The sequence below is a fragment of the Lynx canadensis genome, chromosome C2 (genome assembly GCF_007474595.2).
Source record: "Lynx canadensis isolate LIC74 chromosome C2, mLynCan4.pri.v2, whole genome shotgun sequence".
NCBI lineage: Eukaryota > Metazoa > Chordata > Mammalia > Carnivora > Felidae > Lynx > Lynx canadensis.
The window spans coordinates 147,735,343-147,759,271 of NC_044311.2; the positions used below are offsets into that span (position 1 = coordinate 147,735,343).

At 43.9% G+C, this 23,929-nt stretch overlaps 1 long non-coding RNA gene across 1 annotated transcript in view; it reads left to right on the forward strand.

Annotated features, from left to right (window-relative positions):
• Positions 1 to 4,686: 4,686 nt before the first annotated feature.
• Positions 4,687 to 23,929, forward strand: part of LOC115523268 — a 31,776-nt gene continuing 12,533 nt past the window's right edge. Inside the window, exon 1 of the long non-coding RNA XR_003971685.1 lies at positions 4,687 to 4,893. This is a non-coding gene — a long non-coding RNA (uncharacterized LOC115523268). The remainder of the gene's footprint in view (positions 4,894 to 23,929) is intronic.

The window sequence follows — 23,929 nt, forward strand, 5'->3', positions numbered from 1 at the left end:
AATATTTGCTGCAAAGCCTCCCTGGGGGTTAAAAATAAGAGTAAGGGCGAGGTGGGGGGGGGGAGAATCTGACCTTATTTTGTTGGTGCCTAGGATGACTTAGCATCACACTCCGAGGGGCACCTGCTAGAATAAAACCATTCCTGTCCTTGCCACTGCAACATGGGTCATTCTCACCTGGATCATGGAACTAAAGAATTTTGACAGCTGGGAAGGACTTTAGAGATTCTAGCCCATTCTCCCAGTTGTCCAGTGAGGATACTAGTCATAGGCAGTAGAAATGGCAGGTTCAAAGTTGCCTCATTAGTGGCTGAGCTGGACCTAAAACCTAGCATTCTTTCCATTTGATATATATTGTAGTTGTTTTCCTCCCTCTCCTCAGCCTCTCCTGACTCACATACAATTATGCATTCTACGGACCTTAATCTTTTTGAAACACAGATCTTAGGTCACCTCCTTCCTAAAAAACAAAACAACAACAAAAAGCTTCAGTGGCTCCCCATTGCCCTTCATCTTCTATCTGCCACTTGGCTCCCATGGTTCCCTAAGTGGACTATCCTTGCTGGCCCAACACACACTGTGCTTTTCAATATCACACGTTTGTTCAATTTCACATTTTGTTGCTAAGCTTTGTATATTTTTATGTCTTCATCCTCAGCCAGACCCCAAATTTCTTCAAGACCGGGATCAGGTTTTGTGTATCTTTGACCTCTGAGAATGGGGCATAATGCCATTCCTTGAACTTGTAAATCAGTTGGTTCCATTCAAGACTATTCGTCTTTGCCTGGGTAAATCCAAGGAATATCCTAGAGGAGGTCTAGTGACAGGTGGCTTTTTTGTGCCACATTTCATTTGTTGGAGGACAAAGACTGCGCTTATTTTTTTTGGATGTAATCCGAATAAAAAGATTCTAGAAACTTCTCATGAGATTAGACTTAGTTTCAAAACGGCAAAACACACGGACTTAAAAAAAAAAAAAAAAAAGAACCAAACGTTATTTTTGAAATAACCTTTTTATTTGCTACAGAAGTAATTTGTGCTCCTTGTAGAGGATTTGGAAAATTCTGGGAAAGTTCCAGGAACATAAAGAAGAAAATAAAAAGCGCACATGATCCTAGTCACTAGGGAATATCTATCGATAATCTTTGATTTGCATAGCCATTTTTCTATGTACGCCACAGATACTGTTTCTGAAAACGAGATCCCATTCCGCATGCTGTTTTGTAACCTGCTTTTAAATTAAATGAAAAATGAAACTTTAATAGTATTGCATTAAGTGGGAAGAATTTTGTTGCTGTCAACTCAAATGATTCATGCTGATGACATAGAGAAAAAGCGACTCAATATTTGTTTTGCTTCTTTGCTTTTCTTGGTGCAGGAAAGGGTACAGCAGTCAGAGAAGGGACAGTTCTGAGAACTAAGAAGTCCGTGCCTTTCTAGCTACCGTCTTACTGGAGGGGGTGGGGGGCGGGGAGCTGCTTTGTTTCTTTGGGCCCGTGTCTTCCCACCAGTTCTGTGAGGGAACTGTGTTCCTTAAGATCCTCTTCTAGCTCTTGGCTTTTGTGAGCTTTAAGTTTCTCCCTGTCCCTTCTTTGTGCTTGGGTATTTCAGAGCCCTGTGTGTGCTTAGAAGGCAGGGAATGTGACTGTGTTTTTCCCTGATTTATGCCAGCACAGTGCCTGGCAAAGAACTGTCGCTCAATAAATATTTATTAATGGATGAACGAATGAGACTGTCATGAATGATGTCTTTTGTCATGAACATCATTAGACCACGTGGCCTGCTTTTGGAAGCACCAAGTCGGAATTCTCTATTTAAGTTCTCCGAACTGGGATAATAATATAAGTAAGTGATACCGCATATCGATTGCTCTCATTGGGCTCTCTCTGGGGCCCCATTACGAAGCTATTACCAGGTCCATTCCGCAGGTAAATGGATGGCCACGTTCTGCTGGCCTTCCAATTCCAGGTCTCAGGTCCTTTCTGCTACACCACCTGTCTTTCAGGCACCCCATTTTCTCTCCGGTTGGGAGAGTTAACTGTACAAGCATTTGGGCAAACTTAAAGCAGAAGTTCTCAAACTTTAGCGTTCTGAAGAATTGCCCGGGGCCTAGCGATCCACATTGAAATAATCATTTGGGGTGATTTTGAGGCAGGTGGTCTGAAAGAACACACTTTGAGGAACACTAGCTTAAAATATTTCAGATTCAGGGCTCCTGGGTGGCTCAGTCGGTTGAGCTTCTGACTTCGCTCAGGTCACGATCCCACGGTTCGTGAGTTCGAGCCCTGTGTCGGGCTCTGGGCTGACAGCTCAGAGCCTGGATCTTGCTTCGGATTCTGTGTCTCCCTCTCTCTCTGCCCTTCCTCCATTCACGCTCTGTCTCTCTGTGTCTCTGAAAAATGAATAAATGTTGAAAAAAAATTTCAGATTCAGTATTTTGTTAAGCAGAGGCGGTGGCCGTGATAAGGTCATTAGGATCTTCATCAAGCATCAGCTTGCCCAAGCTTTGGTTTCCAAGGAGACTGGGGAATAACAATACAATAGTTAGTGTTCCTTATGGACCTACTGTGCCAGGAGCTTTTCTAAATGCTTTACATATATTCTCTTCTTTAATTCTCTTAAGAGCCCTGCGGGGTATGTCCTATTATTGCCTCCATTGTAGAAGGAAACTGAGGCTCAGACAAGGACATTTGGCTTATCTACAATCAGGTGAAGTTGATAATGGGATTAACTACTCAATTCCTACTACTGCTGGGATCAGGAAACCTAATTCTTAATTATTTGTATAACAGCCAGGGGAAACTGGTGAGTGTCATTGGCTGATAGGGAGAGTAATTCATATTTTGGCTTACACATTCATGTCCTTTCCCTGACGTGGATTGCTCTTGGCAATTGTGGAACTGGAAAACAGAACAAAACGAAACAGTGAAACAAGTGATATTCACGTCACGGTCCCTTCTTCCCCTGGGTAGGCCCAGCCCTAGAACCAGTCCCTTCCATATTCTGGAAATGATGTTGCTTTTACCTCAAAACCGAACTGCTCTTTTGGGGATATTTGAACGTTAACTACTGACCAGACATTTGATGATAGCGGGGAATTGTTGTTGTTGTTGTTGTTTTAGGTATGATACTGATACTGTGGTAATGTTGACTGCTTATATTTTAGAGCTCTATGCTGAAATCGGCATGCGTGAGACATCAAGAAGTTTTGGATTTGCTTCAGAATAATCCAGTTTGGGAAAGGTGGTAGGTAAAACAAGATTGGTTTTAGGATGATAATTGTTGACGCTGGCTGTGAACACGTAAGTGTTTATTACATGATTGCCTCTGGTTTTGTATGTTTAAACACTTTCCTAATAAAGAGTAAAAAGTAATTACCTGTCTCACGTCCCTTTCACTCTGCAAGTGGATTTAATAAGTTTCGCTAAAGCACTCGAGGTTAATAATGGATTAATATGTGGTTGCTGCAAGAGAACATTTACCTTTTTAACAAGCATCTGCGATGTCTTAATCCAAAGAAGCAAATGTTTTGGAAATTTCAAGCATTATCCTCGCCTAGTAGGGGATGTGTTTAGTGTCAGCTCAAACTTTCTCCCTTCCCCAGTTTACCTGTGTGTGGAATCGGTCCTGATCCCTGACTTCGAGGACACTCTTCGTAACCTCTCCCTTTTCTTTTTTAACAACGCTTTCTAATGACTTTATACTGCCTAACGTTCAAAATGTCTTCAGTTGTCACTCCTAGAGCCTTGTTACTTTTCTGTGAGCGGACAGCGAGTATTGTTAAGCTTGTGAACAAATAGGGGTTCCAGGAGCTTAATTGGATGTAGTTAGTGGACTGGCTAATTCACTGTTGTATCGGTCTCTCCTACGAACAGGCGGCGTGCCTGGAACACCTACTATACGTTCAATGTGGTGCTGGGTTGGCAATGCACAGAGATGCATTCAAGGGTGCCTGGCTTTGAGGCGCTCACTAATTTTAGGAGAGAAAACAGTGTGCTAAGTGAATAAAGCTAAGAGGTTGAGGACTTCATGGAGAGGGTGAGACTTCTGCTGGGCCACGCAAAATAAGCCCGAGTTCATCACCCACCCAATTAACATCGGCATCGGGGAATTAACTGGTTAACCCAAACCCAGGAACCTTGCCATCTGCCTGGCCCAACACGCGTTCTGTGTTGTTGGTATTGGACTTCTCGCTCTCTCTCTTTTTTTTTTTTTTCATCTGAAATCTCCATTTTCCTTGCCGTTTGTAACTCCTGCAGGATTTTTCTTAAAGCCTTCCCACGGCACCGTTATCTACACCGCACAAAATGAAGCAGACCTCTTTCCTGGGGACGCAGGGAGCCGCGGGGTGCTGGAAAGGAATGGGTGGAAGGCAGAATGACGGCCTGGACAGCATCCCTTCTAGGATATAGCCCAGGGGCGTTCCCATTCTTCTGTGACACATATGCCTGCATCCTCAGGCTCCAGGCGACCGACGGTCGGTGTGGACAGCCTCACTCATGTTTACCTGTTCGGGCAGCCATTACTCACCTCTTCCCACACACCCCCACCCTGGCACACAAAACCACAGAGTGACAAAACAATTTTTTTTTTTTTTAAAAAAACCTCCCCCCCAACCCCATTCTAAAATGTCAAGCGTTTCGGTTTTGAGAAAAAAAGAAAGCTGAAGAAAGCATGACTCATGACAGGGCTGACAAACAACTATCCGGAGGTATGCTAGTGAGTCACGCTGTGGAGATCTGCCTTTATGTTGTGGAAAGGGCCCGGGATGGAAGGAGCATCATGGGACCAGCCAGTAAAATTCCACTACGCTCTGAAGCCCATTTGGAGGTGATTTCAAAACACTGGGCTTTTTCCGGCCCCGACCTGATGGGAGGCTCTGGGTACCCTCAGGTATGTCGATCTATACAGGAAGTCGGGAGGCATGATTATTAATAACTGGAACAAAATCGTTATTATCTTTCCATGCCCGATGCCATGCTGAACGAGCCCTGCTTGCTTCTGCGAGCCAGCCAGACTGCTGGATTTTCTTGAAGGGTATTGGGTTGCTAAGCAACAGCGCTGGCAGCATCCATCATGCCCAGCAATGTCAGCACCCGAGTGTGGCCCTGCAGAGCACGCTTGCACCCCTCCCCCAGCCTCCCCTTGCACCCCTCCCTCCCCGCCGCTCCCCATGAAAAAGTTAATTTGCATCTTGGGGGCAGGAGCCGTGCCAGGTGATTCTGGGTCTAAAACACCACGGGGCAGCACATGAAGCACAAATATTGTTTTTGGTGGCAGAACGGGGCATGTGACGTCGTTGAAAATACAGGCTCATTTGTGTACCCACCTCATATAAGGAGTGTAGGCATAATTTAAAAGCCTGCACGTCAAATACCGTGGTGGGTTCTGCCTTTAAATCATTTTCCCTCTCTGCCCATACAGCATCTTATTTATACCCTGTTCAGTCCATATCTATCTCCCTCCCTTTGTTCCGTGGTCTCCTGGGTGATGGAGTTATTGTTTGTGTGTAGGGCTCTGTGGACAAAAGAGAGCCGATTTCTAGACGGGAGATGGCCCTGTGCTTAACGGTTGGAGGCCGCTGTTGGCAAGGCCTGTCACTATGACAGTTTTGCTCTGGAACTGCCCATTTTCTGGGCAGGGTCCCCATGTGGGCACCATCTATCTGTGCCTTTTTCTTCCTTTTGAGGGGCGCCAGGCCGTGTAAACTCGTAAAGTGCTGGAGGCAGAGTCGTAGACAAGAAAGAGTATCTATCCGCTTTGGATCCTCTGGGATAGACCTAGATCCAAATCCTTTCTCCTCCCCAACCAGCTCTGGCATCTTGGCAAGTGACTCTCCCTATTTCTGAAAAGGAAGTTAATGAAAACCACCTCACCGGGTTGTTGGGGGAGGGCCTAGTGTGAAAATGCATCAATACGCCTGGCCCACAGTGTTTATTAAATGGCAGATATTACAAGGATTGAGTGAATCACACATGATTCCCAGTTGGAAGGGCATTTAAGGCGTCATCTGGTTCAGCCCCGTAAGAAATTCTAATTCCCCCGCATCTTCCGGTGGATAAGCGGGGCAAGCCGCTGGTGGATTGCCAAAGGCTACGCCAAGTTGACCCTTGGTGATAGGGTTGGGTTATAAGATCTCAGACTCCTGGTCCAGTGGTCTTTCTTCTGGGCCCATTATGATACCTACTGCCTTCCTTAAAGTTATCTTGAGGCCTTACGGTGGACTGATGGTTCTCCTTATAACTTGTTCAAGTCTGACTGGCAGGAACTTTTGACTAACTGTAGGGTTTTGGTGGTGATCAAAACATAGAATTTGACCGGAGGCCTGGAGAAGATGAAAAAAGTGCCCGAGGAGCCCATGAGGATGACTTTACTGGGTTTTCCTCTGACAACTCTACCGTGCTTTACGTTACCTCTGCTCTAAAGCCATGAAACAAGACCTTTATATCTCCTCAGTTATTACCAAAAATGCAATTTTATACATTTAAAGTACCCTCCTCTCCTCAAAAATCCATACCATTCTTTCTTAGAGAAACCACGTTCCCTGAAGGAAAACGGGGGCCTTCCTGGTCTGGTGTTCCCAGTCAAGGAAGAGCCAAGCAGGCAGCCCTCAGCTCGAGCCCAAGGAAGCCATGTTGGTCTAGTTGGGCGTGCAACTCCTTTTTAGGAGACTAGAAAGAGGAACAAGGGATCGGTCTAGGTTTGCTCCAGGTCAAAGCTGGAGGGGAAAGACAATGAGCAAAGTAAATTTTGAAGGAGATAGACCAGTGCACTTGGGAGACCCAAGCTACAAGGAGTGGGAGGGATACATCGGTGGCCAAGAAAAGGATATGAGTAAGGAGGGGGGTCTTGTGAAATCCTACCAGGGAGGCTCTCTGTGCATCTCTCTGACTCCTAGCCCCACTGCAGGGTCCTGGGGCACCAAACCAGGAAGAGGTGGGAAACATTCCTCCAAAGGCAGGCTGTGGTATACACTAACTAGAGGTGATTCGATGTCCAGGGTCAGTGACAAAATACTCATATCTAGAAAACTGGGTCAAGGACATGGGCCAGACTTACCTTTGCTTTGTCACTCAGCTGTGTCACTTCAAGCAAGTCATAATGCTTGGGAACTTCAGTTTCCTTATCAGAAAAATGGGGATAAGAATATATGCTTTAAGGTTGATTTGAGAATAAACGAGATAATCTACATAAAGCACTATGTACAATTCCTGACATGCAGAATAGCCCAGAATGAGTAATTATTCTTGTTGTTATGGCCTGAGGGTCTCCCAGGAAGAGAAGCACTCACACTTGTTCTTCAGTCACAGGTTAGAAAAGCCCCAATTCTACCCCAAAACGTGAAAGCCTTTTCACTCAAGCATAGTGAAGTGGTCTGCAGAAAACTTACAAGCATGGCCTTGGGGCCCAGTCCAGCTCCCTTGGAAAAAACTGCTATTTTCCCAGCCTGCCAACAACAATTTCCTTCTTTTGGGTGGCCCTGAGCACAGCGCTGGGTCCTCAGGGGCTATTTGAAAATTAGGACTCAAAAAGTATAAGCTGAACCCCATGATTACACTGATTCTTCCATCAGAGAGGTGTGACTTTGAGGGGGAGCTCACATGAGATCCTGGGACTGAGCCAAAGGCGGGTGTGACTTTCCCAGACTCAACCTCTTGACAAATAAAATAATAAGGAAATACATAATAAGAGAATGCTAATTAAAAGAAAGTTAGTGTGGCCATAACAGTATCAGGCAAAATAGTCTTTAATTATTAAAGCACTATTAGAGCATATTAGGAGGGTGACTGGCTGGCTCAGTCAGTAGAGCATGTGACTCACCATCTGAGGGTTGTGAGTTCAAACCCCACGTTGGGCATGAAGACTACTTAAAAAAATTAAAAGCCGGGAAGTGGGTGCAACACAACAATAACAAAACAATGCAGTGTTAGGGAGAAAAAAGTATGTAGTCACTACATATGATGAAAGGAACAGTTCATCAAGATACGTTCACCTGGATTGCACCTAACAAGATTGCCTTAAAAAAATCTATATCAAACACTTGCATAATAACGGGAAATATTGGCAAATATTTTTCCACATTTATAGTGAGAGATTGAATGTCACTTCCATAGTAATTGATAAAACAAGAAGACAGAAAATTAGTAAGGGCGTAGATTTGAACACAATGCATAGTCTTGAACAATAAGCATACATGTAATTCCTCACTCAACAATAGAACATATACATTTTTTAAGCAAATATGGAAAATTTATAGAAGTTGACTATATACCAGATATTTATGGTATGAGGCCACTTTATGTAAAGTTTAAAAACTATAAAACTCTACTGTATAATGTTTGTGGATGTTATACATATTAAAGTCATAAAACGCATGGAAGCAATAACTCGCAAATTCAGGCTGTGAGCTTTTCTGGACATGGAAGGAAGGAAAGGGGATGAGAGAAGGACTTATTAGAGACCTTACCAGTATCTGAAATGTTTTTTTTTTTTTAATTTTTTTTTTTTTAATTTTGTTTTTTTCAACGTTTATTTATTTTTGGGACAGAGAGAGACAGAGCATGAACGGGGGAGGGGCAGAGAGAGAGAGGGAGACACAGAATCGGAAACAGGCTCCAGGCTCCGAGCCGTCAGCCCAGAGCCCGACGTGGGGCTCGAACTCACGGACCGTGAGATCGTGACCTGGCTGAAGTCGGACGCTCAACCGACTGCGCCACCCAGGCGCCCCTGAAATGTTTTTAAAAAATAAACAAAAGAAAAGATCAGCTCCTGGTCCTGGTCCAGATAGAGTTTACCATCTAAGCCTACCTCTCCTGCATAATTACATCTGAAACTTTGGCCAAGGAGCGACTACCTGAGGACTCTGAAAAATAATGGCAGGCAGACTGAGGAGGGGAGTCAAAACTTGAAGAATGATCCATTCAGGGGTGAGTTTCTCATTCCCCCCCCCCCCCCTTTTAGGTGCCAACTTTTATCTGAGGGAAACCTCATTGTCGACCTAAAACTCTGACAGAAACCATATCTTCTGGCTAGAAGACTGAGGAAAGGGTTCCCAGGAACGAGCAAGTAGCAGAAATTCTGGAGAAGAGAGAGCTGGAGAAGGGGACCTTCCAATTCTGTGTGTGAACCAACACCGATCCTGGACTTGGCCGAGAGTCACATATGCCAAGGACATACCTAAATGCAGTACTACAAAGGCTATGACAACTGACTTGACCTTGCATCCCCACAAACAGAAGACAAGACAGCACTTGTGATCTGAACCCAATTGAGTTGATTGTGTGCTAAAACAAAACAAAACAAAACAAAACAAAATACAACAAAACAAAGTCAACATTCTGTAGAATTTTTTTTTTAAATAGTATTTAGAGTCTTACAGCATAATGTTCTAAATGTACAGGATGCAAAGCAAACTACTTGACATGAAAAGAACCAGGAAAATGTGACCATTTTTCAAGGGAAAAGACAATCGATGATGTGAATCTTGAGATGGCCCAGATGTTGGAATTATCAAATACTTTAAGGCAGCTGATAGAATCATGCCCATAAAATAAAGGTAAACACCCCCAAATGGAAAGCTAGAATTGGTCAGCAGAGAAATAGAAACTATCAAAACAAGAACACAATGGAAATTTTAGAAAGGAAAATGATAATATCTGAAATGAAAAAGCTCATTGAATGAGTTTAATGGGAGAATGGAGTCAGTGAACTTGAAGACAGATCAATAAAATGACCCAAACTGAGGGAGAGAAAAATAATTTGGGGGGAAAAAAATAACATAGTCTCAGGGGACTGTGGGACAAGATCAAAAGGTCTAACATCCTGTTGTTAGAGCACCAGATGGAGAGAGGAAAGAGATAGAAACAAAGTATTTGAAGTATTTAATTAATCACTGAAACATCTCAGATTTGGTGAAAAACACACATTTGTAGTTCAAGAAGCTCTGCAAACCTCAAACAGGATAAACTAGAGGGGAATCACACCTAAACACATCTAATCAAACCGTTGAAAAACAAATATAGTGGAAAAATCTTGAAAGCAGCCAGAGATAAGTAACACATTAGACATAAGGGAACAATGACTCACATGACTGAGGATTTCTCACCAGAAACCATGGAGGCCAGAAGACAGTAGAATAACATCTTCAAAGTGCTTAAAGAAAAGAGCTGTTAAACCAGAATTTCTATATCTAGGGAAAATATTCTTTAGGAATTATGGTAAAAGAAAGACTTTCTCAGATTAAGAAAAAGTAAGAGAATTCTTTGCCATCAGACCTTCTCTAAAATAAATACTAAAGGGAGTCCTATAGACTTAACATAAGTGATACCAGAGGGAAGCTTGGAACTTCAGGAACCAAGGGAGAGCAACAGAAATGGTGAATATCTGGGTAAGTGTAATAGGCTGTTTTTCTCCTCCTAAGTTCTTTAAATATGCTGTAGAGCAAAAATTATAGCATTAGTGGGGTCCTTAATTTATTTAGGAATAATACATATAATAATTCTAATAGAAAGGGGGAGAGAAATAATATGTATATGTTTGTAAGGTGTCTACATTTTCCTATGAAGTGGTAAAATAGTAACTTGAAGTAGACTGTGAAAAGTTAGGAATGTATATTCTAGTCTCTACAACAGCCGCTAAAAAATTTAATATAAAGAGATGTAGCTTAAAAAGCCAACAGATAAATTAAAGTGGCATACTAAAAAACTCAAATAATCTAAAAGAAGACAGGAAAGACGGAAGAGAACCAAAAACAGAGGGGACAAATGAAAAACAAATACTATAATGATGGCCCTAAACCCAACCATACTGATAACTACAGTTGATGTAAATGATCTAAACATACCAATTAAAAAAACAGAGATTGTCAGATTGTATAAAAATACCCAGATAGAAGCTGCCTACAAAAAAACCCAGTTTCAATACAATGACATAGGTTCAAAATAAGAAAAAGATATAAAACAAATAAGATAACATGATAGAATCAGATGGTAGGTACTTGTGAGTTAATTATATTAGTTGCTATTATACTCTATATGTCTGATGTATTTATAATAATAATAAAAGGAAGTTGGAACAATACACTTTCTCTCTTTTACCTCAGATAAATTTATGAAGGATCTGAAGATGTCTGGCCCCCATCTGAGTGTCCCATCTTGTTCCTTCTAGTTACCTGTATAGGTAGACCAGTGTAGGAGCCACGAGCCTAGGATCTGGAATCAGGCAGCCAGACTTCAAATTCCACTTCCTACCTGCTGAGCATGGACAAAGAACCTAACTCCTTTAAGTCTCAGAAGGCTTCAGTTGTAAGATAGATAAAACATTACCTAACTGTAAGAATTTATTTTGAGGAATAAAGATAATATTGTACCAAAGTACTTGGCATAATGCTTGGTACATAGGAATTATTCAGTAAATATTAGTCATTATTAGCCACAATGATTTACCTGGTGTTCATTTTATCTCCTTGCCTTTTCTTACTACCAAAGTGCAGCTTGCCGCCTATTAATGAGTGATAAAATCAATTGAGTTGATTATGACAAGCATTTTTTAAAAACTGGAATAAAATGATACAGAATAGAATGAGATGGGGGCGCCTGGATGGCTCAGTTGGTTATGTGTCTGACTTTGGCTCAGGTCATGATCTCACGGTTCGTGAGCTTGAGCCCCGTGTGGGGCTCTGTGCTGGCAGCTCGGAGCCTGGAGCCTGTTCCAGATTCTGTGTCTCTCTCTCTCTGCCCCTCCCCTGTTCATGAGCTGTCTCTCTCTCTCAAAAATAAATAAACATTAAAAAACTAAAGAAAAAAAATAGTAGAATGAGATGGAATGTTATGGAACCAAATGGAACATAATAGAATAGAATTTTAAAAAGTGAATTGTGTGTAGTTGGGGAAAGAATTGTTTCAGTGTATGGGTATAAAGTGTAGTTCTTACTGTGGGTTTTGGCGTGAAGAGACCTGGGAAACACTCGTTCCCATGATTCCTTTGGCCTGGGATAGTGAGCTCCTTGCTCCTCTCCAGTGGATTTTCAAGGCCCTACTTTAAGACCCACATTTTTTTGAGAAGTTTTCATGTGATCCTCATTGTTATTGGCTGCCAGTTCCAACTAGGATCAAACCTGTCTTCACTGAGCAATAGTTTCAGAAATGTCGCAAAACAGTTCTAAAGACACAGAGTAAACCTCTGGCCTTGTGTTCCAGATTTCGCAGCTAGGTTTCTAACTTGCTTTGACTCCAGTAACAGGAATTATAGACCCCTAGGGTCCAACATGGGTGTAGGAGTGTCTCAGGACACTAGCATAGTTACCACAGAGTTAATGCTTAGTCGGCTCCTCCAACTGGCTCCCACGGTGCCCATATGAAGGGTGGCCCTTGCCTTGCTTCCCTAGAACAAGCCCCAGGACATCCATCCATTCCGTTTTTTTTAACCATTCAATACACATACCAGTCATTCTCATTCTTTGCTAGCATGGAATTAGTGAATACTGAATTATGGCCCCAAGAGAAAAATAGGGTTAGGTTCCTGGGAGGCTCTGGTCACAGCATTTTTGTCAACCCAATATGTAGCTTTGTTTTAGGTGTATTTCTGTTTAAAGAGATTATATTTGATGTATGTTGTTGATTTATTAACATTGACCTCGCAGCCAACAGAATAACACCTGCCTGAAGGAAGCTGCACTAACGCGTGTATTTTCTCCATAAGGCACATCCCAGTCTTCTTGCACTTAGGGACACAAGACAGCACTTCAGCACAGTGCTTGGGGCCATTTTAAACAGTGAAATCAACAACAGAAATCTCAAAATGTGAAAAATGTGGACGGAATAGACCAGGAAAAGTGTCAAAGCTGAAACCAGAAAATGTCGTCTCGTTCAGCCTCACGTGGGAACGTGTGCATAGGAGATTTAAATTCATCCCTGCTTTGTGCACATCCCTGAATGCCTAGAAAAGCACTTGGGGGTTGCAAATGAATTTTATCAAGTAAGAGAATTTGCAAATATGAAATCTGTGGCAAATGACAGTCAACTGGATATCATGTGTCAGTTGGCCAAGGACTAGGGTTGTTAAGCAAAGGCAGACATGGCCTTTGCCCTTGTGGAACCCATGGACCAGTGTGGGAGACAAATCACAAGTCCACAACAGGCGAGTACATCTATCACTTCAAGCTGTGGAAAGGGCCGTATGGGAGATATCGGGGTTCACGGATAAGAAAGAGAGAAACGTGTGTGGTGGGGAGAGACCTCTCTGAAACCAGAAATATAAGAAGGAGCCCACCATGTGATTAGAACAGTATGGAGAATGTTCCAGGCTGTGGGAACTGTACCTGGAAAGGCCCTGAGATGGGAAAAAACTTGGAGTCTCAGGTTTCAAGTATTCAGTCTGTCAGCGTGTCCTTTTGGTTCTACCTTACTAATATACCCAGAATCGATCCCTTGTCCCCACCTCCCTATACCACCCTCCCTCAAGGAACCAAAGGAAGCCAGTGTGGCCATGCACAGAACACAAGGGGATGGTAGCCTGAGATGCTGGCAGGCACCCGATCATGCGGGACTCTGTAGGTTCTGGAAAAGAGCTTGGCTGCGGTGGAAATGCTATGGGAAGCCACGTATATGTGGGTTTTAAGCCAGGGAGTGATGAGATGTGATTTATGTTCTAATACCAGGTACTCCTGAAGAGAGGAAGCATCAGGAAGGAGTAAGGGAAGAAGTGAGTTCTGTAACCCTGAGCCTGGGGTGGTGGTGATGGAGATGAAAAGACATGGGTTGGTCTGGGAGGCGGAATCACAGGACCTGCTGATGGCTGAGAGGTGGCAGGTAAGCCTTCGGGGAGAGGACCTGGGGTCCTACAAGCTCTGCCCCTTGGGCTCAGCAATTCCTGTCACTTGTCCTGGGCCAAGCCATCTCATTTCCTCATCCTTGTTCTTCCAGGCCTGGCCCTTGCAGCTCCCTACATTCTGAGCCCACTTTCTGATGGCTGACTTTGAATTCCTTTTGGATTACTGGCTTGTCTCTTTTCCTGCTCTTGTCACATGCCCTCCAGTACTGGTAGAAGCTTCTGTGTGTGTCTTACCTGTCTTGGTGGACTGAAGCACTTGGAGGGTCCTTGCCTCTTATGTTCTACCTCACCTCTGAAGACACCCAAGCTGGTATCTCCCACTTGGACCCACCCCCTGACCCCAAGATTCGTATTTTCAATTGTCCACTTAGTACTTCTGTTGGAAAAATTAACAGGCATCTCAGATGTAACTTGCCCAAGACTGGACAAGCCCCCAATTCTCCCTTCCCACCGTCTCGTCTCTCAGTTGATGGCAACTTTAATCTCATTATTCACACCCTAGGATGTAAGTGTTGAAGCTCTGGGATAAGGCAGAGACCCCAAAGCCCCGAGGTCATCCCAGGAAGGTGTCCCCAAATCTGTACACACAGCAGGCCAGGCCCAGAGTATAGAAGTGCAAAATAGTCCCGTGTTTGGTCACAGATTCTAGAGAGCTGTGAAGTCCTGAGGAAATCCATTTTGAGTAATATCTTTTATATAAAAGAAGAGGAAAATGAAAGCAGTTCATCATACAACATAGGTAATAGAGTCAATAATACTATAATAATTTGTACGTGACGGATTACGTTTATCATGGTGAACATTGCATGGTGTACATAATTGTTGAATCACTATGTTGTACACCTGAAATTAATATAATATTATATGTCAAGTATACTTCATTTAAAAAATAAAAGTGGTTAATCACAGGATGAGTTTTGTTAGACAAAGATGGCAATTCAGGTGGAAACACAAATTTAAAACTTAAGAGTACACAGCTGACATCGCAGGGGGTTGGGGCTGGTGGATTATGTCAGAAGTTACTGTTTGCACCCTCTGGAGCTTACAAGCTAAAAACAGGGGCCAGACCCTGGGTAGGAAATAGTTGGGGGCACTTTGGGGGCTCAGTTGGTTAAACGTCCGACTTCGGTTCAAGTCATGATCTCAGGGATCGTGGGTTCTAGCCCTGCATCCGGCCCTGTGCTGATAGTTCAGAGCCTGGACCCTGCTTCAGATTCTGTGTCTCCCTCTCTCTCTGCCCCTCCCCCAACCCTCAAAAATAAATAAACATTAAAAAATTAAAAAAAAAGAAATATATGAAAGAACGATGCTATAGGAGCCAGATAAAAAAGATGGCCATTCCACATATTTGACCTTGGCATTTGTCTTTGTGGTTTCACTGAAAAATGGTACAGTGTGTGTGTGTGTGTGTGTGTGTGTGTGTGTGCCTGAAATTTTTAGAATTTGTAAAACTCTATATATTAAAATTATAAATTTAAGAAATATATATACATAAAAATATAACAATATAAGAATAATAGTACATATGTATCCACCATATATTTTATATGTAGGATAAAAATAAATAAAAGTAATAATAAATATATAATGTAAGGAGATAACACATAAAATAAGAAAGAAATAAAAATAATCGAGTATTCAAATTCTATCATGAGCTTGCTTTTAGCACCCACCCCACATTCTCTATTATATTAGGACACTTCAGTTGACAAGTAAAAGAAACTGAGCCCAGCCCAACTTACGACACGGATAGATCTGATTTTTTTTACTGTTTGCTTCTACCATTAGAAAAGTCAGGGGGGGTGCCTGGGTGGCTCCGAGGGTTAAGTGTCCCACTCTTGATCTCGGCTCGGGTCATGATCTCACAGTTGGTGAATTCAAGCCCTGCATTGGGCTCAGTGCTGACAGTGCAGAGCCTGCTTGGGATTCTCTCTCCCTCTCTCTCGGCCCCTGCCCCTCTTGCACACGCTCTGTCCCTCTCAAACTAAATAAACTTAAAAAAAAAAAAAAAAAGAAAAGGAAAAGAAAGAAAAGTCAGGAAGTGGGCTCAGGAATGAACGGGCGGGGGAACGGCTCCGCCTCTCCTCTGTCCCCGCAGGTCGGCTCGCCCAGGCATCACTCGTTCCGGCTCTGGCCGCAGATCCATTGTCAACCTGCCAAAGGAGGGAGCTGCTTCACTCCCAGGCTTGATGCCCAGACGGGCAGAGGGAGCTTCTCTTTCTCCTAACAGCATCGTGTCAAAGTCATGGGTGAGCTCGGTGGCCCTGCCTGGTCACATGCCCCTCAGCCCTCCAGGTTGGCAGGAGTGATGGGTACTGTGTCTGGCCAGGCCTGTGCCACTGTCACCTCCTCCTTAGAGGGCCAGGTGCCATGACTCAGCCCCCCCCCAGAACCTCATCGGCTGGGGGAGAAGCAGCTCCTCAAAGGAGCAGGGAGCGCAGACAACACTCGCCCATAATCTTGGCTTTTTCCCTCCTGCCAACAAGAGACATTTTCTCCCTGAGACTGATACAAAGCACCAGTTTATAAAGAATGTTTTATAAAGCCCTTTCTCCGAGCTGTTTCCATGTTCTGGGTGTTTTGTGTTCCAGTCGGAAGACTTGAGAGAAGAAAAATTCCCCAGTCTGAGGATCAACCTATTTCTCATTCTGGGAGCATTTGATAAAACATGGGCTCTAACATCAAACTACAAAGCTTCTGCACAGGAAAGGAAGCCATCAACAAAACGAGAAGACAGCCGACTGAATGGGAGAATATATTTGCAAATTATGTATCTGATAAGGTGCTAACTTCCAAAATACAGAAAGGACTCATACAACTCAATTGCAAAAAGCAATCTGATTAAAAAATGGCCAGAGGTTATGTGCTGTGAGGCAGGTGTCAGATGAAACTATGGTGGTAATCATTTTGCAATATATAATTTTATCAGATAACCCATAGTACACTTTAAATTGCACAGCGTTAGATGTCAATTGCATCTGAGTAAAGCTGGGGGTGGCAAAAAAGGGAGGGAAAAAAATGGCCAGAGGATCTCAAGACACATTTTTCCGTAGAAGACGTCCAGCCGGCTAACAGGTACACGAAAGGCGCTAAACATCACTCATCGTCAGGGAAATGCACATCAAAACCACAGTGAGGTATCACCTCACACCTGTCAGAATGGCTATTTATCAAAAAGACAAGAAAGAACAAGACCTGGTGAGGCTGTGGAGAAAAGGGAACCCTCGTGCACTGTTGGTGGGAATGTTAATTGGTACAGCCACTATGGAAACTAGTATGGAGGTTCCTCATAAAATTAAAAATCGAACTACCGTATGATGCAGCAATTCTACTTCCGGGTTTTTATCCAAAGAAAATGAAAACGCTAATCCAAAAAGATATGTGTACCCCCATGTTCATTGCAGTGTTATTTACAATAGCCAACATGTGGAAGCAACCTGAGTGTCTATTGACAGATGAATGAGTAATGAAACGTGGCGTATGTTTATATACAATGGAATGTGATTCAGCCATAAAAGAGAAGGAAGTCTTGCCATTTGTGACAATATGGATGGGACCTTGAGGATATTACCTTAAGTGAAATAAGTCAGACAGAGAAAAACAATTATTGTATGATTTCACTTATGTGTGGAATCTAAAAAGCAAAACACACAAAAACTCAAGTTCGTAGATACAGAGAACAGACTAGTGACGTCAGAAGCGAAGGGTGGAGGGACGGTGAATTGGGTAAAGGGGGTCAAAAGGTACACACTTCCAATCATAAAATAAGTAAGTCACAGGGATGTAATGTACAGCATGGGGACTGCAGTTAATAATACTATATTGCATATTTGAAAGTTGCTAAGAGAGTGGGTCTTAAAAGTTCTCATCACGAGAAAAAGAATTTATGACTATGCATGGGTGATCGATGTTAACTAGACGGACTATGGTGATCATTTCACAATATATATAAAAGTCGTATCATTATGTTGTATGCCTGAAACTAATATAATATTATATGTCAATTATACCTCAATTAAAGACCAACCCAAACCAAACGAAAACCAACCAACCAAAAAAAAATTCCCGTGGGCTCTCCAGAGAAACCTGGATTTAAATCCTGCCTTTGCTGCAAGGGTGTAGGCATTTGGGAACATTACTTAGGTTCTGTTGGCCTCACTTTTCTCATCTGTAAAATGGGGATAAAATTTTACCCCTTGGTTTTGGGCTAAGAATTAGAGTAGGTAACATGTATTATGAAGTAACACGGGGTCTCGGCAGATGTTCTTTTATTTACCTTCCCCTTCAGGTACCAACTGTGTGATTCCTGACCCTTTGAGAAGCCTTGGAAAAGCAAAATGTGATAGTCTTCAGGGACATTTTAGGCACGCTATAATTTGCCACGTTCATTCTACTGAAATAATCCATTCAAGTCTTCTTTTTTTTTTTTTTTTTACCACCGAAGAGTAGGTTCCTTGAAACCTGGAACGTATTATCCATTTTTTATGTCCCCAGTGTCAAACTCAGTGCCTGCCACACAGTAGGAATTTGATCAATGTGGAGCGGCTGAGCCACCAGGAAGAGCTTTTGAGCGTGGCTGATCAATGGTGCCTTTAGAAAAGCCAAGAGATGTGTGGGTTACCTGCACACGGAGCAAATGTTCCAGGATTTTCTGGACTTGTTTAATTTTTTTTTTTTTTAACGTTTATTCATTTTTGAGAGACAGAGAGACACAGAGCATGAGCAGGAAAGGGGCAGAGAGAGGGAGACACAGAACCCGAAGCAGGCTCCAGGGCTCCGAGCTGTCAGCACAGAGCCCGACGTGGGGCTCGATCTCACAAACCGCGAGATCATGACCTGAACCCAAGTCGGACGCTCAACCGACTGAGCCACCCGGGCGCCCCTAATGTTTATGTGAACATAGCATCTTCCTAGCTGGAGGCAGCATAGGGAAGAAGAGGTGGCTACACTGCCCGGGCTTAAATCCTTACTCTAGTACCTACTTGCTTGTGAAAACGTGGGGCAAGTTTCTTGAAATATTTGTGCCTTGGTTACCTCATGTTTGAAATGGGACCCCAGTGATACCAAGCACATAGGGCTGTTAAGAGAATTATAGGAGATAATGGGGGAACCCCCCCAAAAACACAGCCATTATATACCGTGTGCCCCACATTACTTATGCTAGAATAAAAGTCACTGCCTGTAAGTATCAGAACATGATGTAGGCTATGGGAAGGGGCCCGATCTGAGGCCAGAGGGCTTGCTCAGGAGTCATTGTGTTTGTAGGAGTACAGGCTTAGCTGCTGTAACAAAGATGTTCCCAAGCACCAAGGCAGAAGGTGGAAGTTGATCTCGTTCCCATGCAACAGGGCAGAGGTCAGCAGTTCAGGGCTGCCAGGTCAGTTCTGCAGCCTCAGTAAGGGCTTTCCATCTCTGTGTCTGGGGCACTGCTTCAGTTCTTGTCCTCTCCTTTCAGCCTTTCACTTCCATTAACATTACTCAGTCCTGTGACCATATCTGCCTCAAAGGAGGCTGGGAAATGTAGTCTTGAGCAAGGCAGCCATGTTGGCAGCTAAAATGTTACAGGACAGCAGGGTAGAAGAACAGAAATTGGGGGGACAACGGGCAGCCTGCCCTGGCCACTCAGGACCTCCTAAAAAGTACAACAGTGGCAGTTACCTCTCAAAAGGGCTCTTTGCTGGATTCCTGCAGCAGCCATGCATTGTACGAAGCCAACTCCCCACGAACCAGAGGGGAGTGTAGGAAATGATTCAGGCTCCCTGGCTGACTCAGACACTGAGCATCCTGGAGAGAAAAGTAGCCATACACCCATTTGGGGCTTTGGGTTTAGTTTATAATAATAATAATGACTTTGGCATAGAAAACTTCCTGAGGGTTAATGAATGACTGGCTGGATTAATAGCCCAAATCGCTGCCTGAAGTCTATCAACTCCTTCCAGCTTCATATTAATCTACAGGAAATTCTTTGTACACCCAGCTATTACGGCTTCAATCTCACAAAATAAAAATGAATGGATGCTTCTCTGGGACTTGGAAAAAAAAAAAAAAAAAACCTGGCCACCATTGTGTGTGGCCACTATGCTATTATTATTTTCTTTCAGGCACATTTCCTGCATTTTCTTTGGTTCTCTTTCTGGCTTCAATTTGCTGCAGTGGGCAGCGGCCACGCCAGCAGCTGGCCATTTAGATTAGCTTTAATCCCCCTTGCTATTTATAGTGCCCTCAGCAAACGTCATCGCACATGTGATTCCCTATTTAAATTTGTCTTCCCAGCTAGACTGGGAGCTCCATGAGGTCAGAGACAACCAGTAGACTCTGAGCTCTGCAGAGCCTGGCCACAGTGCCACTCAGTAACCATTTGTTGAATTCAACCCAATGGAATAGCTGCTGAATCTTAAGTAGGTTACCATCAGTCCAGTGGATTCCTCAAAGCAAACCTGGGGATCTCTGCATTTAGCTGGGTTTAAGGGAGTGTGTACTTTTAGCTCATCAAAATTTGATCAGCGTTTCCCAAGAGAACATCTTGAAACAGAAAGGCAAGGATGGAGAAGATGATGTTTAATGCCATCAAACTGTCACCTGTGAGAAGAAACCAGGGGTGTGCTAAAGTAACAGGTGACTTCTCCTGTTTGTAGGGACTCCCACTGCTTCCCTGGACTGAGAGTTCTCTGCCAGGGGATGTCAGTGATGAAATAAGCATGTTTCCCTCGGCAAAGTCCTCTGGTTTGGGGAATTAGACTTTATGGATGGCTCCGGATTTCCTCTGCCATGTTATTTAAACTCCTACCTTCTTGTCTGTGGGGCATACGGCCGGTTTCTGGGAGGACTTGCCAAGTGAAAGGTGTGAGTCCTGAGCAGAGATCTCACAAGAATGTCTTGTCACTGAGGCTCAATGAGCTGAGCATTGTGGCTGCATCGGCAGGACCCTGTCTTGGTGGAGGATGGCCACCTGTGCCGTCAATAATCTTTTACTTTGATTTCTCTCTGGCACCCCAAGGTGGGCTTCAGACAGCCCTCCTCAACCCCCTCCTTAACACAAGCCAGGCGAGTCCCAGCTACAGAGAATCCCTGGCATCTTTGGTGGCTTTCAAACCAGGGGTAAAGATTGAGTTAAAGAGACAGGAAGCCTGACACAGTGAGGGAGGTTAGGTAGGAATAGAATTAAGGGCTTAGAAAATGCTTGTTTCCTTCTGTTGTAGTTATAAGAGCTGATAAGGGGATTTCAGGGTTTTGGGGTGGGGGAGCCGTGGAAAAGAATGAGAGAGTTTAATCAACTAGAGGGACCTTCCCAACTTACATTTCCCAGTGTTTGTGGCATGAGAACTTTGCTTAAGGTAAAGGTGCCCAAAACGAAAAGAAAAGCTCCCCAACATGAAGCTTTGACATGCCCTCATCTTCTGACAGGGGGGTCTTTGCTTTTATTTTTCTCTTTTCAACCCAGGATACCAAATGTGTTGCGACCCCTCAAATAATACAAAGGCATCGCGTCCAAGCAGGATGCATCTAACCAGACACGCATTTATATGTCAACATGTAGCTTATTAAAGCAAGGCAAGGTCAACATTTCTGTATTAAAGGGAATAGGGTCTAGTGGAGTTTTCATATATAAAAACAACACTGCATAGTTACAGACTTTCACGATAAATTGTTTTCTCAGGAGATGATAAAGGGACAGATGCTCATAACTCTTCCATCAAGAGCTTTAAGAAAGTAAGAAAAGCCGGGGTGCCTGGGTGGTTCAGTGGGTTGAGCGTCCAACTTTGGCTCAGGCCATGATCTCATGGTTCATTGGTTTGAGCCCTACGTCGGGCTCTGTGCTGACAGCTCAGAGCCCGGAGCCTGCTTTGGATTCTGTGTCTCCTTCTCTCTCTGCTCTCCCCCCTCCCCCACCTCACTCTGTCTCTCTCTCTCTCTCTCTCTCTCTCTCTCAAAAATAAACAAACACTAAAAAATTTAAAAAAAGAAAGGAAGAAAAGCTTCCGTCACCCCTTCAAGCCATAACGACCCATCAGATTTTGTAACCAGGAGCACTTGAGTCATCCCTTAACCTCTCTGAGCCTCAGATTCTTTGTTAAATGAAACAAGATCCCTTCCTAGTGTACCTTTCTAGGGTTTTCGGAGGAGGTAAAAATGAAAGGGAGAATTCAACACATGCCTGGCGAACAGGTCTCAAGAATGAGCTCTAGACAGGTGAGCAACGTCTCTTAATGACGTGCCGGCCTTCAGGTCTCCTTTTAGGAAAGGCATCCCCTGAACTTCAAGACCAGAGCCCTGGATTGTAAAGCCCTGTATTACATCTACTCCATTCACATTCTGTTAATTAGCAGGGCTCCCGAGGGACACTCCCCTTGTCTTTCACACCTTTCCGTAAGTCCGGCGCTCTAGGTGAGCAGGTGGGCACAACCAGATCAGCGTTCTGTCCTGCGGTGCAAAGACCACAACGTGACCAGAGAAAACAAAGCACAAAATTGCCTTTAACGACATCTTTAAAAATGACCTGTCTCCAAGTTTTATTGGGTGCTTCTCAGTTTTCCAATGGAGAGTTTGAGGAAGGGATCCAATTCAATGGTCCGTCTCTTTCTCGCACTTCCCTCTCCTTCGATGAATTTCAAATGGGGAATGATCACATCCCGAACGGTGGCAGTCTCGGAAGCCATGTGGTGTAACAGAAACCATGTGAGGTTTAGGAAAGGCCGGGGTGTGCATGCCAGCTCCACTCACCTGCCGAGTGGCACGCAGCCAGTCAGAGAAAACCTCTGTGCTCAATTTATCAGCTTCCTGTTGCCGCCGGAATATATTACCACAGACTCGTCTTGAAACAATACACAATACACATTTATTCTCTTATAATTCTAGAGGTCTGAAATCAACTTCACTGGGCCCAAATCATGGCAAGGCAGTGATTCCTCTGGGGACTGTAGGGTGAGTCTGTTTCCTTGGCTTTCCCAGCTTGCACGGCTGCATTCTTTCTATTTCTTGGTTCTTGGCCCCTTCCTCTGTCTTCAAAGCCAGCGGCATAGCGTCTTGCTTCAGTGGTCATGTTGCCTTCCTTCCCTCTGCCTCCCTCTTGTAAGAACATTTGTGATTGGATTTAGAGCCCATCCACATATTTCAGAGCAAGGATTCGTTTCAAGATCTTTAATCACATCTGCAAAGTCTGTTTGCCATGCTCCAGGGATTAGGGCATGGGCATCTTTGGGGGCCATTATTCTGCCTACCATATCCATCTATTTAGTAAAGATAGTAATCCCTATGCCAAAGGACACAATAATTGGAAAAAGTAATATTTGCGACTGTGCACAGAGTGGAAGCCAATAAATGTCACTGAGTCTGGAAAAGGGAGGAGTTGACCTCCCATTGGTAGGTTTCTACCCCCGATGGACCCAATGAAGAATGACAGAGCCAGAACTGACATGGTCTGGGGCATGCTGAGGGTCGTGGCTGTAGGTGCCAGTGGCCCTGGACATAGGATCACTTCAGGACAGACTCAGAGGAAAGCGGAAAGTGCTTTAATAAGGGGCTCGGACGCTCACAACCAGGGAAGACCAGGCTTTGTGACCTCCCTTGGAGCATGATATGGATTTGTGTCTCCCAAGTGGGAAGTTTATTATTTTACTGCTTCAAGATCTGATAGTGTCTGGTTGCCCCACTCATAATGCTAGGACGTGGCAGGCCAAACTCCTCCATCAAGAGTCTTTTTTTTTTTTTTTTTAACGTTTATTTATTTTTTTTTTTAAAGAATTTTTTTTCAACGTTTTTTATTTATTTTTGGGACAGAGAGAGACAGAGCATGAACGGGGGAGGGGCAGAGAGAGAGGGAGACGCAGAATCGGAAACAGGCTCCAAGCCATCAGCCCAGAGCCTGACGCGGGGCTCGAACTCACGGACCGCGAGATCGTGACCTGGCTGAAGTCGGACGCTTAACCGACTGCGCCACCCAGGCGCCCCACGTTTATTTATTTTTGAGAGAGAGAGAGAGAGAGAGAGAGAGAGAGAAGCAGAGCGCGAACAGGGGAGGGGCAGAGAGACAAGGAGACACAGATCTGAAGCAGGCTCCAGGCTCTGAGCTGTCAGCACAGAGCCCGACGAGGGGCTCAAA